Consider the following 13,501-nt stretch of genomic DNA (forward strand, 5'->3'; position numbering starts at 1 on the left):
CTGAGACAACGGGGCGGGATTGGTTGCGGAAGAGACCGAGAGCTCCTGCTCGACGCTCGTTAGCCTCAAAACGAGCAGCCAACGCTAAAGGTGGCGCACAAATGGGTCGGCCCAATTGTAGGCGCGGAGCGAAGCGGAAAAAAGAAAAGCGCGCGCGATGGGAGTCAAACTCCCAACCTCGCTACGCTTGCTTGACTGAGTACGGCTTATATGTAGCACTATATTTAAAAGTACCAACTAAGAAAGCGGCAGATCCGGGGGTTTTCAACATTTCTTGGAAAAAATATGAACAAAATTACTTAAAAATGCGATCAATGTTTGGAAATCTTAAAAATAATAATCTAATATTCATTTTTTAAACGTGAACATTTTCTAAAATTGTGAACAAATTTTAAAATCTGAACAAGTTTTTTGAATGGTGAACAATTTTTAAAAAAGTGATTTAGATGTGTATGTCGAGGCCCATCAAACGCAATAGAAAAAAGCAAAATTTATTAATTTGACCCTTTTTTGTTCACAAAATGGAAAAAATCCGTAGAAATTTGAAAAAGTTCACTGAAATGAAAAGAAGTTCATGGATTCGAAAAATTTGATGAATTTGGAAAAAGCCTTCATGAAGTTTTGATAAAAAACTCATGGTTATTTAAAAAAATCATGAATATATTTTTTAAAATCTCCAATTTTGAACAAACATGTGACAGATTTGGAAAAAGTTCTTCGTTTTTGAAAAACAATTCATCGTATTTGAAAAAAAGTTCATGAATATGATAACAGTTCATCAATTTAGAAAAAGGTCGCAAATTTTCAAAAAAACACTCATGGATTTAGAAAAATTCAATGATTTTGAAAAGAAGTTCACAGATTTGAAAGAAAATCACAGATTTTGGGAAAAATGAAAAGTTGGAAAAGAGTTTGTGGATTGGAAAAAATTTCAAGGATTCGAAATGGTCCACGAGTTTGTAAAAAGGTTCACGCATTTTTTAGCAGTGTAACAGAAAAAAGGGCTGGCCCAACGCCGAGGACAAGTACCCGCCATGGTCAATGGACTGGCCCACCAATCGGACGAATCCCACTTGACATTGCGTGCCAGCATTTGGCAGGGTTCGATTTAGACCGAGATTACATAGTTTAGGGTGCAAACGACGGGATTTGGACTTGAGTGTTTGATTTGACATCGTTTTTATGCCTCAAATAATGCCAGGGTTCGTTTAGACCGGAATTGCATGGTTCAGGATGCAAACGGTGAGGATTTGGACTTGAGGGTTTGAATTGCGGAACCTTTATAAATTTAGGGTTTAAAATAGACTTTTTCCTGCTCTCAGCCCGTTGGAGTTGCCCTTGCTGAGACAGCCGTATATTGCGTGTCATTATGTTAAAATATACCCTTTTTTGTCAAAAGATCTCAGAATTACATTGGCACCGAGCGATGATACAAAGCACCCCAACGAACATGAAAATCAGAATCAGATTAGAAGCGAAGGACGAGCATACACAACACACGCTTTCGCCACTTATTACATCGACGTGACAGAGGTATCATCCCGCGGGGCGTGCGCGACTGGCCGAACTGCGCCAAGCTGGAGTCCGGAGGCCCGGAGACCTGCTTGCCCAAGGGAATCGCTCTACCGGACGGGCCGGGTCCTAGACGCACGTCCACACATCATCGATGTCGTGCGCAATTTTTTCTGGGGGATGTTGGGCCAGCCTGCGGCAGCGCGTATCGCTCCGGATAAGCTCTCAGAGTCCCTGATTCTCAAAAAAAAAAGGAAGCTCTCAGACTCCCGATTGGCCGATTCTGCTTGTTGTACATGTATTCACTGGCGGAGGGCTCCGGTGGACAGGGTATGGCATCCGCCATACCTTGATTCTGGGGCAATTTTTTTTTATACCTATACATCTATCGATCGGCGGACTCTGGATCGGCATCGGCTGTTTCGATCGACCGCAGCCAGCAACGCTGGCCTGATGGGCCGACGCATCCAGCTGTTGGACCACGCAGGCAGGCACGACAGGTTCGATTCGATTGCGAGTGTCTAAAAAAAGGTTTGATTCGATCGAGCGGCCACACACACAACGCACACGCACACACGCGACCAACTCTACCCAGATGCGACGCAACCCTAAGCAGCTAGCGCGATGGCGGCTGCTGGCCATGTCGCGAGGACCAGGTGGGCGACTGATGACGGGGGCAGCTGACGACGGCGGCAGGCTGGGGGCTTAGAGGGCTGCCGCAGCAAGCTCCAGCGAAGGAAGCAAGCGGCGGCTTCAGTGGCGGTAGAAGCAAGTTCCAGCAGACGACGACAGTTGGGAATTTTCCTGGTCATTCCCCGGTGTACGAACCAGACGACTAATTGCAGCCACTTTGTTGGGTATTGGCAAATTTTCTTCTGTCAATTCTGCAGGATCTGAACCAACTACAGTAATTCTGAATATAACAGATAAAAATTTATGTAGCGACCTTGTACAATATGGTGGAAAGTTTGTCTATATTTTTTTATTCATGCTAGTGTACTGTGGACGCACAAGTTTTTGTTTTTAGATGATTATGCATAAAAGCTAATAAGATGCCCAACCGGCGCAGTTCTAGACGCCATTGAAATCTTCATTATTGGTTTGTTTTAGGTTATTTTCCTATTGAAATATGCCTACATTTTCATTGTATTGGGGTTTCCGTTTGTAATGTATATTGACTCTTTTGATTTGCATCAAAAAAATTCTTTCCTTAAGACTTCGCCACACCTTAAAAAAAATTCGTCCTCCGCCTCTGCATGTATTAGTACCACACCGCCTGCGTAAGATAGATCGAACGTGTTTATATTGTTGTTTGCCGAGGAAGCTATCACCAGGCGACATGCCTGGCTAGCTATATCAAACTTTGAATATGCAATTACATTTCATAGGCACACCTTGGATGACCACACGACACGTTGTGGGTTGCTTTTTTCCTCCTAACTGATATACTCCATTCGTTCACAAATATAAGATGTTCTAACTTTTTTTGCGAATTGGATATATATAGATACATTTTGGTGTGTTTGTCCACTTATTTTAATCCATATGTAACCATGTTGAAATATCCAAAACATCTTATATTCGATGATGGATCTAATATACTTCATTCGTTCATAAATATAATGATGTTGATTTCGTATATATTCGATGATTAATCTAATATATACTCCATTCATTCACAAATATAAGACGTTCTATTTTTTTGTGAATTGGATGTATATAGATACATGTTGATGTGTTTGTTCACTCATTTCAATCCATATGTATTTTATATTAAAATATTCAAAATATCTTATATTTATGAATGGTAGAAGTATATTCTTGCGATGATAACATGGTGTCTAAGTGATCCTCTTGAAGACAAACTTGCAATGATATGATCAAACTCAGTCTTATTGTCTGTGACATTTTTCCGAAGGTCCAGTGTTTTCTTCTGGAAATGGCATAGACATCAATTGTGCCATGTCCTTCCGCCTCAGGCCATTTGGCCACACATAATCCCAAATGCCTATCTTGGCGCCATTTCTTACGGTGATATTTGTGAGGGTGTAGAAACGGTCCATGCCCGTGACATTGCAGTGTTGCCACATATCTACATGAGTTATTTTTTTGAGTTATCCATTAAAGCCATGGTTGTCGTAGACGAGAGCACATGCATGCACAAGTGAAGCAACTGTTAGAAATATGCCCTTGAGACAATTAATTGATGATGTTATTTCCTTATTTTTTTCATAAGTTATTTGTATTAGTTGTTCTTGAACATCATCATTGACATGTATCAACAATTATGTGACTTGCTTGTGACTATATATTGTATGATGATTGTTCTAGTGATTCCTAGTTGATAAGATCATACGGGCATATTTGACTTGTATATGATTTAGTTGATGACCATGTTTCACAAGTTATGGGTATAGAGATGTTAACCCGATAGTATGGACTCGGGGATGAGGATTACCGAGTCATACATATTCACGTTGAGACGCAGTGAGATATTATCACATGTTAGTCTTAAGTACAATGTATATGTTATGTCATAGACTTGAGGTCTTCACATGTACTCGGGATGTGAATTGACTTACTTAGGGTCTATCAAACACCACTTTGTAACTGAGTAGTTGTAAAGGTAACTTTCAGGTTAGTCGTGAAACATGTTGCGGGACATGGTTGACCAAGATGAGATTTGCCCCTTCAATTCAAAGATATTTCTTTGGGTCATCTCAAGTGATCAGATTCAAAAGCATGGCCATACGACTTGGTTTAAGTGTTAAGGAATCTTATAACAAATTCGAGAAGAGATGTCGAGCCACTAACAAGGGTGACACGTACCCGCCTTGACTTGATAATATATCCTGTGAGGCAAAGTTGCATATGACACATTGTAAGGGTGCACCAAGTATGACTTTGCCCACACATGGGAGTTGACACGTTCGGCTAGGAGCCGCTACTAGTTATCGTCTCAGGTTGTATCCATGTGTACATGAACCTATAGGCCTTGCCCTTAAGGGGAAAGGCCTCATTTGGATTCGATCCGAGTGGAAATTGGGTAGAGAGTCCTAACGTGGCTAAAGTGTTGAGCCCACCCTGACCTCTATATAATTAGAGGGGAGACCCTAAGAGCAACTCTAGCAGACCCCGCATTCTCCTGGCCCGCAAAATATGTTTGCAGTTCGCGCAAAAACGCCTTTGCGGACCCGCGCAGACGGCCACAGTTGCAGACCCCGCATAATGGACCCGTAAAAAAGATATTCCCGGAATATCCTTTTTTACAGGTCGGCTTTGCGGCGTCTGATCTGGCGCATCTCCTCCCGGCCCGCAAAAAACTTAGATTTGCAACTTAAATTGATTTAGCATAATGAATTTCTTTGCTTTTGCAACAACATTAGATACAAAAGACATCACCAAATCTTTGCTAGAATAGCAAAACCAAAGAAAACAAGAACCACAAGTATGCATTTCAGAAGATTTCCAACTTCCATAACTGCTCCCACAAGTTGGACTAATATCTTCTCCATGCATTCATTGTTGATCTGCGGATTCTTGATTTTGCATTCTTCTTTCTTCATCTTTGGTTCGAAAGAAGTAGACGTTGCTTCCCCTCTAGTTGCACATGCAGCCGTATCATTGCCTTCGATTGTACTAAGGAGTGCACTAACATCTATTAAGTTTCTTTCTATCAACAAATCAATGTATTGGCCTTCCCAAAACCAAAATGAGCATCCATCGTCCTACACAAAAGAATGAGCAAGATCGAAGTGAGCTACCACAATTGAACTAAAGAATGAGCTATGAAATGAGCTACCACAAGTGCACGTACCCCGTCATTTTTGCATTTGAAGAACACCCATCCGGGGTGCTTTGGTGTGCCCGAAGTGAGCTGCAGCACTTTCCGCGTGTAGTCGTCGCACTCTATGAGCGGCATCGGCAAGCCACAAAGACGCTGCGCGAGCGCCGAGCCCGGTGGACGGTCGTACAAATCCAAGCCCGCAAACCTTCGGCGGCGGCCGGCGGACGAATCGGTACCTGCATGCAGCGATGCGCACTTGCCTGGGCTGTGGGAGAGGCTCCCCGACCACTCCATCGCCTGGGGCAGCAACCGGCGGCCAGAAAAAGCCAAATCCGGCGGCCCGCGATGAAGTGTCGCAAATCTGCAAATCCGGCGGCCGGCCGACGTAAGGGGGAAGGGAGGAGAGACCTCGTGCGCGTGGCGGCCTTTCGGCGTGCTCCTGCCGGCTGCTTTCTGTTGGGGAACGTAGCAGAATTTTAAAATTTTCTACGCATCACCAAGATCAATCTGTGGAGTCATCTAGCAACAAGGGAGAGAGGAGTGCATCTACATACCCTTGTAGATCACAAGCGGAAGCGTTCAAGAGAACGGGGTTGATGGAGTCATACTCGACGTGATCCAAATCACCAAAGATCCTAGCGCCGAATGGACGGCACCTCCGCGTTCAACACATGTACGGAGCGAGGACGTCTCCCGCCCTTGATCCAGCAAGGAGGAGGGAGAGGTTGAGGAAGAGGGCTCCAACAGCAGCACGACGGCATGGTGGTGATGAAGCCGCAGTACTCCAGCAGGGCTTTGCCAAGCTCTTATGGAGGAGGAGAGGTGTTGGGGAGGGGAGGGGCTGCTCCTTGGATGTTGTGTGCCGCCCTCCCCTCACCCCTCAATTTATAGGGGAAGGGGCCGGCCCCCTCTAGATGAGATCTACAGGGGGGCGGCGACCAAGGGGAGGGGGGCTTGCCCCCCAAGCAAGGGGGCGCCCCCCTTAGGGTTTCCCCCAACCCTAGGCGCATGGGCCTTAGGGGGGGGTGGCGCCCCAGCCCACTTGGGCTGGTTCCCTTCTCCATACAGCCCATAAGGCCCTCCGGAAGAGTTGGCCCCTCCCGGTGGACCCCCGGAACCCCTCCGGTGGCCCCGGTACAATACCGATATGCCCCCGAACCTTTCCGGCGACCGTATGACAACTTCCCATATATAAATCTTTACCTCCGGACCATTCCGGAACTCCTCGTGACGTCCGGGATCTCATCCGGGACTCCGAACAACATTCGGTAATCACATACAATTCTTCCTAACAACCCTAGCGTCACCGAACCTTAAGTGTGTAGACCCTACGGGTTCGGGAGACATGCAGACATGACCGAGACGACTCTCCGGTCAATAACCAACAGCGGGATCTGGATACCCATGTTGGCTCCCACATGCTCCACGATGATCTCATCGGATGAACCACGATGTCGAGGATTCAATCAATCCATATACAATTCCCTTTGTCAATCGGTACGTTACTTGCCCGAGACTCGATCGTCGGTATCCCAATACCTTGTTCAGTATCGTTACCGGCAAGTCACTTTACTCGTACCGTAATGCATGATCCCGTGATCAACCACTTGATCACATTGAGCTCATTATGATGATGCATTACCGAGTGGGCCCAGAGATACCGCTCCATCATACGGAGTGACAAATCCCAGTCTCGATTCGTGCCAATCCAACAGACACTTTTGGAGATACCTATAATGTACCTTTATAGTCACCCAGTTACGTTGTGACGTTTGGCACACCCAAGGCACTCCTACGGTATCCGGGAGTTGCACAATCTCATGGTCTAAGGAAATGATACTTGACATTCAGAAAAGCTACATCAAACGAACTACACGATCTTTGAGCTAAGCTTAGGATTGGGTCTTATCCATCACATCATTCTCCTAATGATGTGATCCCGTTATCAATGACATCCAATGTCCATAGTCAGGAAACCATGACTATCTTTTGATCAACGAGCTAGTCAACTAGAGGCTCACTAGGGACGTGTTGTGGTCTATGTATTCACACATGTATTACGATTTCCGGATAACACAATTATAGCATGAAAAATTGACAATTATCATGAACAAAGAAATATAATAATAACCATTTTATAATTGCCTCTAGGGCATATTTCCAACAGTCTCCCACTTGCACTAGAGTCAATATTCTAGTTATATTGGGATGAATCGAACACCCATGTAGTTCTGGTGTTGATCATGTTTTTCTCTAGGGAAAGGTTTAGTCAATGGATCTGCTACATTCAGGTCCGTATGTACTTTACAAATCTCTATGTCTCCATTTTGAACACTTTCACGAATGAAGTTGAAGCGACGCTTGATATGCCTGGTCTTCCTGTGAAACCTGGGCTCCTTGGCAAGGGCAATAGCTCCAGTGTTGTCACATAAGAGAGTCATCGGGCCCGAAGCATTGGGTATGACTCCTAGGTTGGTAATGAACTCCTTCACCCAAACTGCTTCTTGTGCTGCCTTCGAGGCTGCCATGCACTCCGCTTCACATGTAGATCCCGCCACAATGCTTTGCTTGCAACTGCACCAGCTTACTGCCCCACCATTCAAAATATACACGTATCCGGTTTGTGACTTAGAGTCATCCAGATCTGTGTCGAAGCTAGCATCGACGTAACCCTTTACGACGAGCTCTTCGTCACCTCCATAAACGATAAACATTTCCTTGGTCCTTTTCAGGTACTTCAGGATATTCTTGACCGCTGTCCAGTGTTCCATGTCGGGATTACTTTGGTACCTTCCTACCAAACTTACGGCAAGGTTTACATCAAGTCTGGTACACAGCATAGCATACATGATAGACCCTATGGCCGAGGCATAGGGACGACACTCATCTTTTCTCTATCTTCTGCCGTGGTCGGGCATTGAGCCGTGCTCAATCTCGTACCTTGTAATACAGGCAAGAACCCCTTCTTTGACTGATCCATTTTGAACTTCTTCAATATCTTGTCAAGGTACGTACTCTGTGAAAGACCAATGAGGCGTCTCGATCTATCTCTATTGATCTTGATGCCTAATATATAAGCAGCTTCTCCAAGGTCCTTCATTGAAAAACACTTGTTCAAGAAGGCCTTTATGCCTTCCAAGAATTCTATATCATTTCCCATCAATAGTATGTCATCCACATACAATATGAGAAATGCTACAGAGCTCCCACTCACTTTCTTGTAAATGCAGGCTTCTCCATAAGTCTGCATAAACCCAAACGCTTTGATCATCTCATCAAACGAATGTTCCACCTCCGAGATGCTTGCACCAGCCCATAAATCGAGCGTTGGAGCTTCCACACCTTGTCAGCATTCTTAGGATCGACAAAACCTTCCGGATGCATCATATACAATTCTTCCTTAAGGAAACCATTAAGGAATGCCGTTTTGACGTCCATTTGCCATATCTCATAATCATAGAATGCGGCAATTGCTAACATGATTCGGACGGACTTCAGCTTCGCTACAGGTGAGAAAGTCTCATCGTAGTCAACCCCTTGAACTTGTCGATAACCCTTAGCGACAAGCCGAGCTTTATAGATGGTCACATTATCATCCGCGTCTGTCTTCTTCTTAAAGATCCATTTATTTTCTATGGCTCTACGATCAACGGGCAAGTCAGTCAAAGTCCATACTTCATTTTCATACATGGATCCTATCTCGGATTTCATGGCTTCCAGCCATTTGTCAGAATCCGGGCCCGCCATCGCTTCTTCATAGTTCAAAGGTTCACCGTTGTCTAACAACATGATTTCCAAGACAGGGTTGCCATACCACTCTAGTGCGGAACGTGTCCTTGTGGACCTACGAAGTTCAGTAGCAACTTGATCTGAAGTTTCATAATCATGATCATCAACTTCCTCTCTAGTCGGTGCAGGCACCTCAGGAACATTTTCTTGAGCTGTGCCACTTACCGGTTCAAGAGGTAATACTTCATCAAGTTCTACCTTCCTCCCACTTATTTCTTTCGAGAGAAACTCTTTCTCTAGAAAGGACCCATTCTTGGCAATGAAGATCTTGCCTTCGGATCTGAGGTAGAAGGTATACCCAACAGTTTCTTTAGGGTATCCTATGAAGACGCATTTTTCCGATTTGGGTTCGAGCTTTTCAGGTTGAAGTTTCTTGACATAAGCATCGCATCCCCAAACTTTTAGAAACGACAGCTTATGTTTCTTCCCAAACCATAATTCATACGGTGTCGTCTCAACGGATTTCGACGGAGCCCTATTTAAAGTGAATGCGGCAGTCTCTAAAGCATAGCCCCAAAATGATAGCGGTAAGTCGGTAAGAGACATCATAGATCGCACCATATCTAATAGAGTGCGATTACGATGTTCGGACACACCATTACGCTGAGGTGTTCCAGGCGGCGTGAGTTGTGAAACTATTCCACATTTTCTTAAGTGTGTGCCAAAGTCGTGACTCAAGTATTCTCCCCCACGATCTGATCGCAAGAACTTGATTTTCCTGTCACGTTGATTCTTAACCTCACTCTGAAATTCCTTGAACTTTTCAAAGGTCTCAGACTTGTGTTTCATTAAGTAGACATACCCATATCTACTCAAGTCATCAGTGAGGGTGAGAACATAACGATAGCCACCGCGAGCCTCAACACTCATTGGACCGGACACATTAGTATGTATGATTTCCAATAAGTTGGTTGCTCGCTCCATTGTTCCTGAGAACGGAGTCTTGGTCATTTTACCCATGAGGCATGGTTCGCACGTGTCAAATGATTCGTAATCAAGAGACTCTAAAAGTCCATCTGCATGGAGCTTCTTCATGCGTTTGACACCTATGTGACCAAGGCGGCAGTGCCACAAGTATGTGGGATTATCATTATCAACCTTACATCTTTTGGTATTCACACTATGAATATGTGTAGCATTACGCTCGAGATTCATTAAGAATAAACCATTCACCATCGGAGCATGACCATAAAACATATCTCTCATATAAATAGAACAACCATTATTCTCGGATTTAAATGAGTAGCCATCTCGTATTAAACGAGATCCTGATACAATGTTAATGCTCAAAGCTGGCACTAAATAACAATTATTGAGGTTTAAAACTAATCCCGTAGGTAAATGTAGAGGTAGCATGCCGACGGCGATCACATCGACCTTGGAACCATTTCCGATGCGCATTGTCACCTCGTCCTTCGCCAGTCTCTGTTTATTCCGCAGCTCCTGCTTTGAGTTACAAATGTGAGCAACCCCACCGGTATCAAATACCCAGGAGCTACTACGAGTACTGGTAAGGTACACATCAATTACATGTATATCACATATACCTTTCGTGATGCCGGCCTTCCTGTCCGCTAAGTATTTGGGGTAGTTCCGCTTCCAGTGACCACTTCCCTTGCAATAAAAACACTCAGTCTCGGGCTTGGGTCCATTCTTTGGCTTCTTCCCGGCAGCTTGCTTACCGGGCACGGCAACTCCCTTGCCGTCCTTCTTGAAGTTCTTCTTACCCTTGCCTTTCTTGAACTTAGTGGTTTTATTCACCATCAACACTTGATGTTCCTTTTTGACTTCTACCTCTGCTGATTTCAGCATTGAATATACCTCAGGAATGGTCTTTTCCATCCCCTGCATATTAAAGTTCATCACAAAGCTCTTGTAGCTCGGTGGAAGCGACTGAAGGATTTTGTCAATGACCGCGTCATCCGGGAGATTAACTCCCAGCTGAGTCAAGCGGTTATGCAACCCAGACATTTTGAGTATATGCTCACTGACAGAACTATTTTCCTCCATCTTACAGCTGAAGAACTTGTCCAAGACTTCATATCTCTCGACCCAGGCATGAGCTTGAAAAACCATTTTCAGCTCTTCGAACATCTCACATGCTTCGTGTCTCTCAAAACGCTTTTGGAGCCCCGGTTCTAAGCTGTAAAGCATGCCGCACTGAACGAGGGAGTAATCATCAGCACGTGACTGCCAAGCGTTCATAATGTCTTGGTTCTGTGGGACGGGTGCGTCACCTAGCGGTGCTTCTAGGACATAATCTTTCTTGGCAGCTATGAGGATGATCCTCAGGTTCCGGACCCAGTCCGTATAGTTGCTGCCATCGTCTTTCAGCTTGGTTTTCTCTAGGAATGCGTTGAAGTTGAGAACAACATGGGCCATTTGATCTGCAAGACATATTGTAAAGATTTTAGACTAAGTTCATGATAACTAAGTTCATCTAATCAAATTATTCAATGAACTCCCACTCAGATAGACATCCCTCCGGTCATCTAAGTATAACATGATCCGAGTTAACTAGGCCGTGTCCGATCATCACGTGAGACAGACTAGTCAACATCGGTGAACATCTTCATGTTGATCGTATCTTCTATACGACTCATGCTCGACCTTTCGGTCTTCTGTGTTCCGAGGCCATGTCTGTACATGCTAGGCTCGTCAAATCAACCTAAGTGTATTGCGTGTATAAATATGGCTTACACCCGTTGTATTCGAACGTTAGAATCTATCACACCCGATCATCACGTGGTGCTTCGAAACAACGAACCTTCGCAACGGTGCACAGTTAGGGGGAACACTTTCTTGAATTTTTTTACGAGGGATCATCTTATTTAAGCTACCATCGTTCTAAGCAAATAAGATGTAAAACATGATAAACATCACATGCAATCAAATAGTGACATGATATGGCCAATATCATTTGCTCCTTTGATCTCCATCTTCGGGGCTCCATGATCATCGTTGTCACCGGCATGACACCATGATCTCCATCATCATGATCTCCATCATCGTGTCTTCTTGAAGTTGTCTCGTCATCTATTACTTCTACTACTATGGCTAATGCTTTAGCAATAAAGTAAAGTAATTACATGACGTTTATGTTGACACGCAGGTCATAAATAAATAAAGACAACTCCTATGGCTCCTGCCGGTTGTCATACTCATCGACATGCAAGTCGTGATTCCTATTACAAGAACATGATCATCTCATACATCACATATATCATTCATCACATCCTTTGGCCATATCACATCACAAAACACTTGCTGCAAAAACAAGTTAGACGTCCTCTAATTGTTGTTGCAAGTTTTTACGTGGCTGCTATAGGTTTCTAGCAAGAATGTTTCTTACCTACGCCCAAACCACAACGTGAATTGCCAGTTTCTATTTACCCTTCATAAGGACCCTGTTCATCGAATCCGATCCGACTAAAGTGGGAGAGACAGACACCCGCCAGCCACCTTATGCAACTAGTGCATGTCAGTCGGTGGAACCGGTCTCACGTAAGCATACGTGTAAGGTTGGTCCGGGCCGCTTCATCCCACGATGCCGCCGAATCAAGATAAGACTAGTAACGGCAAGCAAATTGACAATATCGATGCCAACAACTACTTTGTGTTCTACTCGTGCATATTAACTACGCATAGACCTAGCTCATGATGCCACTATTGGGGAATGTAGCAGAATTTTAAAATTTTCTACGCATCACCAAGATCAATCTATGGAGTCATCTAGCAACAAGGGAGAGAGGAGTGCATCTACATACCCTTGTAGATCACGAGCGGAAGCGTTCAAGAGAACGGGGTTGATGGAGTCGTACTCGACGTGATCCAAATCACCGAAGATCCTAGCGCCGAACGGACGGCACCTCCGCGTTCAACACACGTACGGAGCGAGGATGTCTCCCGCGCCTTGATCCAGTAAAGAGGAGGGAGAGGTTGAGGAAGAGGGCTCCAACAGCAGCACGATGGCGTGGTGGTGATGAAGCTGCAGTACTCCGGCAGGGCTTCGCCAAGCTCTTATGGAGGAGGAGAGGTGTTGGGGAGGGGAGGGGCTGCGCCTTGGATGTTGTGTGCAGCCCTCCCCTCACCCCTCTATTTATAGGGGAAGAAAGAAGGGGGCCGAGCCCCTCTATATGAGATCTAGAGGGGGGCGGCGGCCAAGGGGAGGGGGGCTTGCCCCCCAAGCAAGGGGGCGCCCCCCTTAGGGTTTCCCCCAATCCTAGGCGCATGGGCCCTAGGGGGGTGTGGCGCCCCAGCCCACTTGGGCTGGTTCCCTTCTTCATACAGCCCATAAGGCCCTCCGGAAGAGGTGACCCCTCCCGGTGGACCCCCGAAACCCCTCCGGTGGCCCCGGTACAATATCGATATGCCCCCGAACCTTTCCGGCGACCGTATGACAACTTCCCGTAT

This window comes from Triticum dicoccoides, chromosome 5A (assembly GCF_002162155.2).
Source record: "Triticum dicoccoides isolate Atlit2015 ecotype Zavitan chromosome 5A, WEW_v2.0, whole genome shotgun sequence".
Taxonomy (NCBI): Eukaryota; Viridiplantae; Streptophyta; class Magnoliopsida; order Poales; family Poaceae; genus Triticum; species Triticum dicoccoides.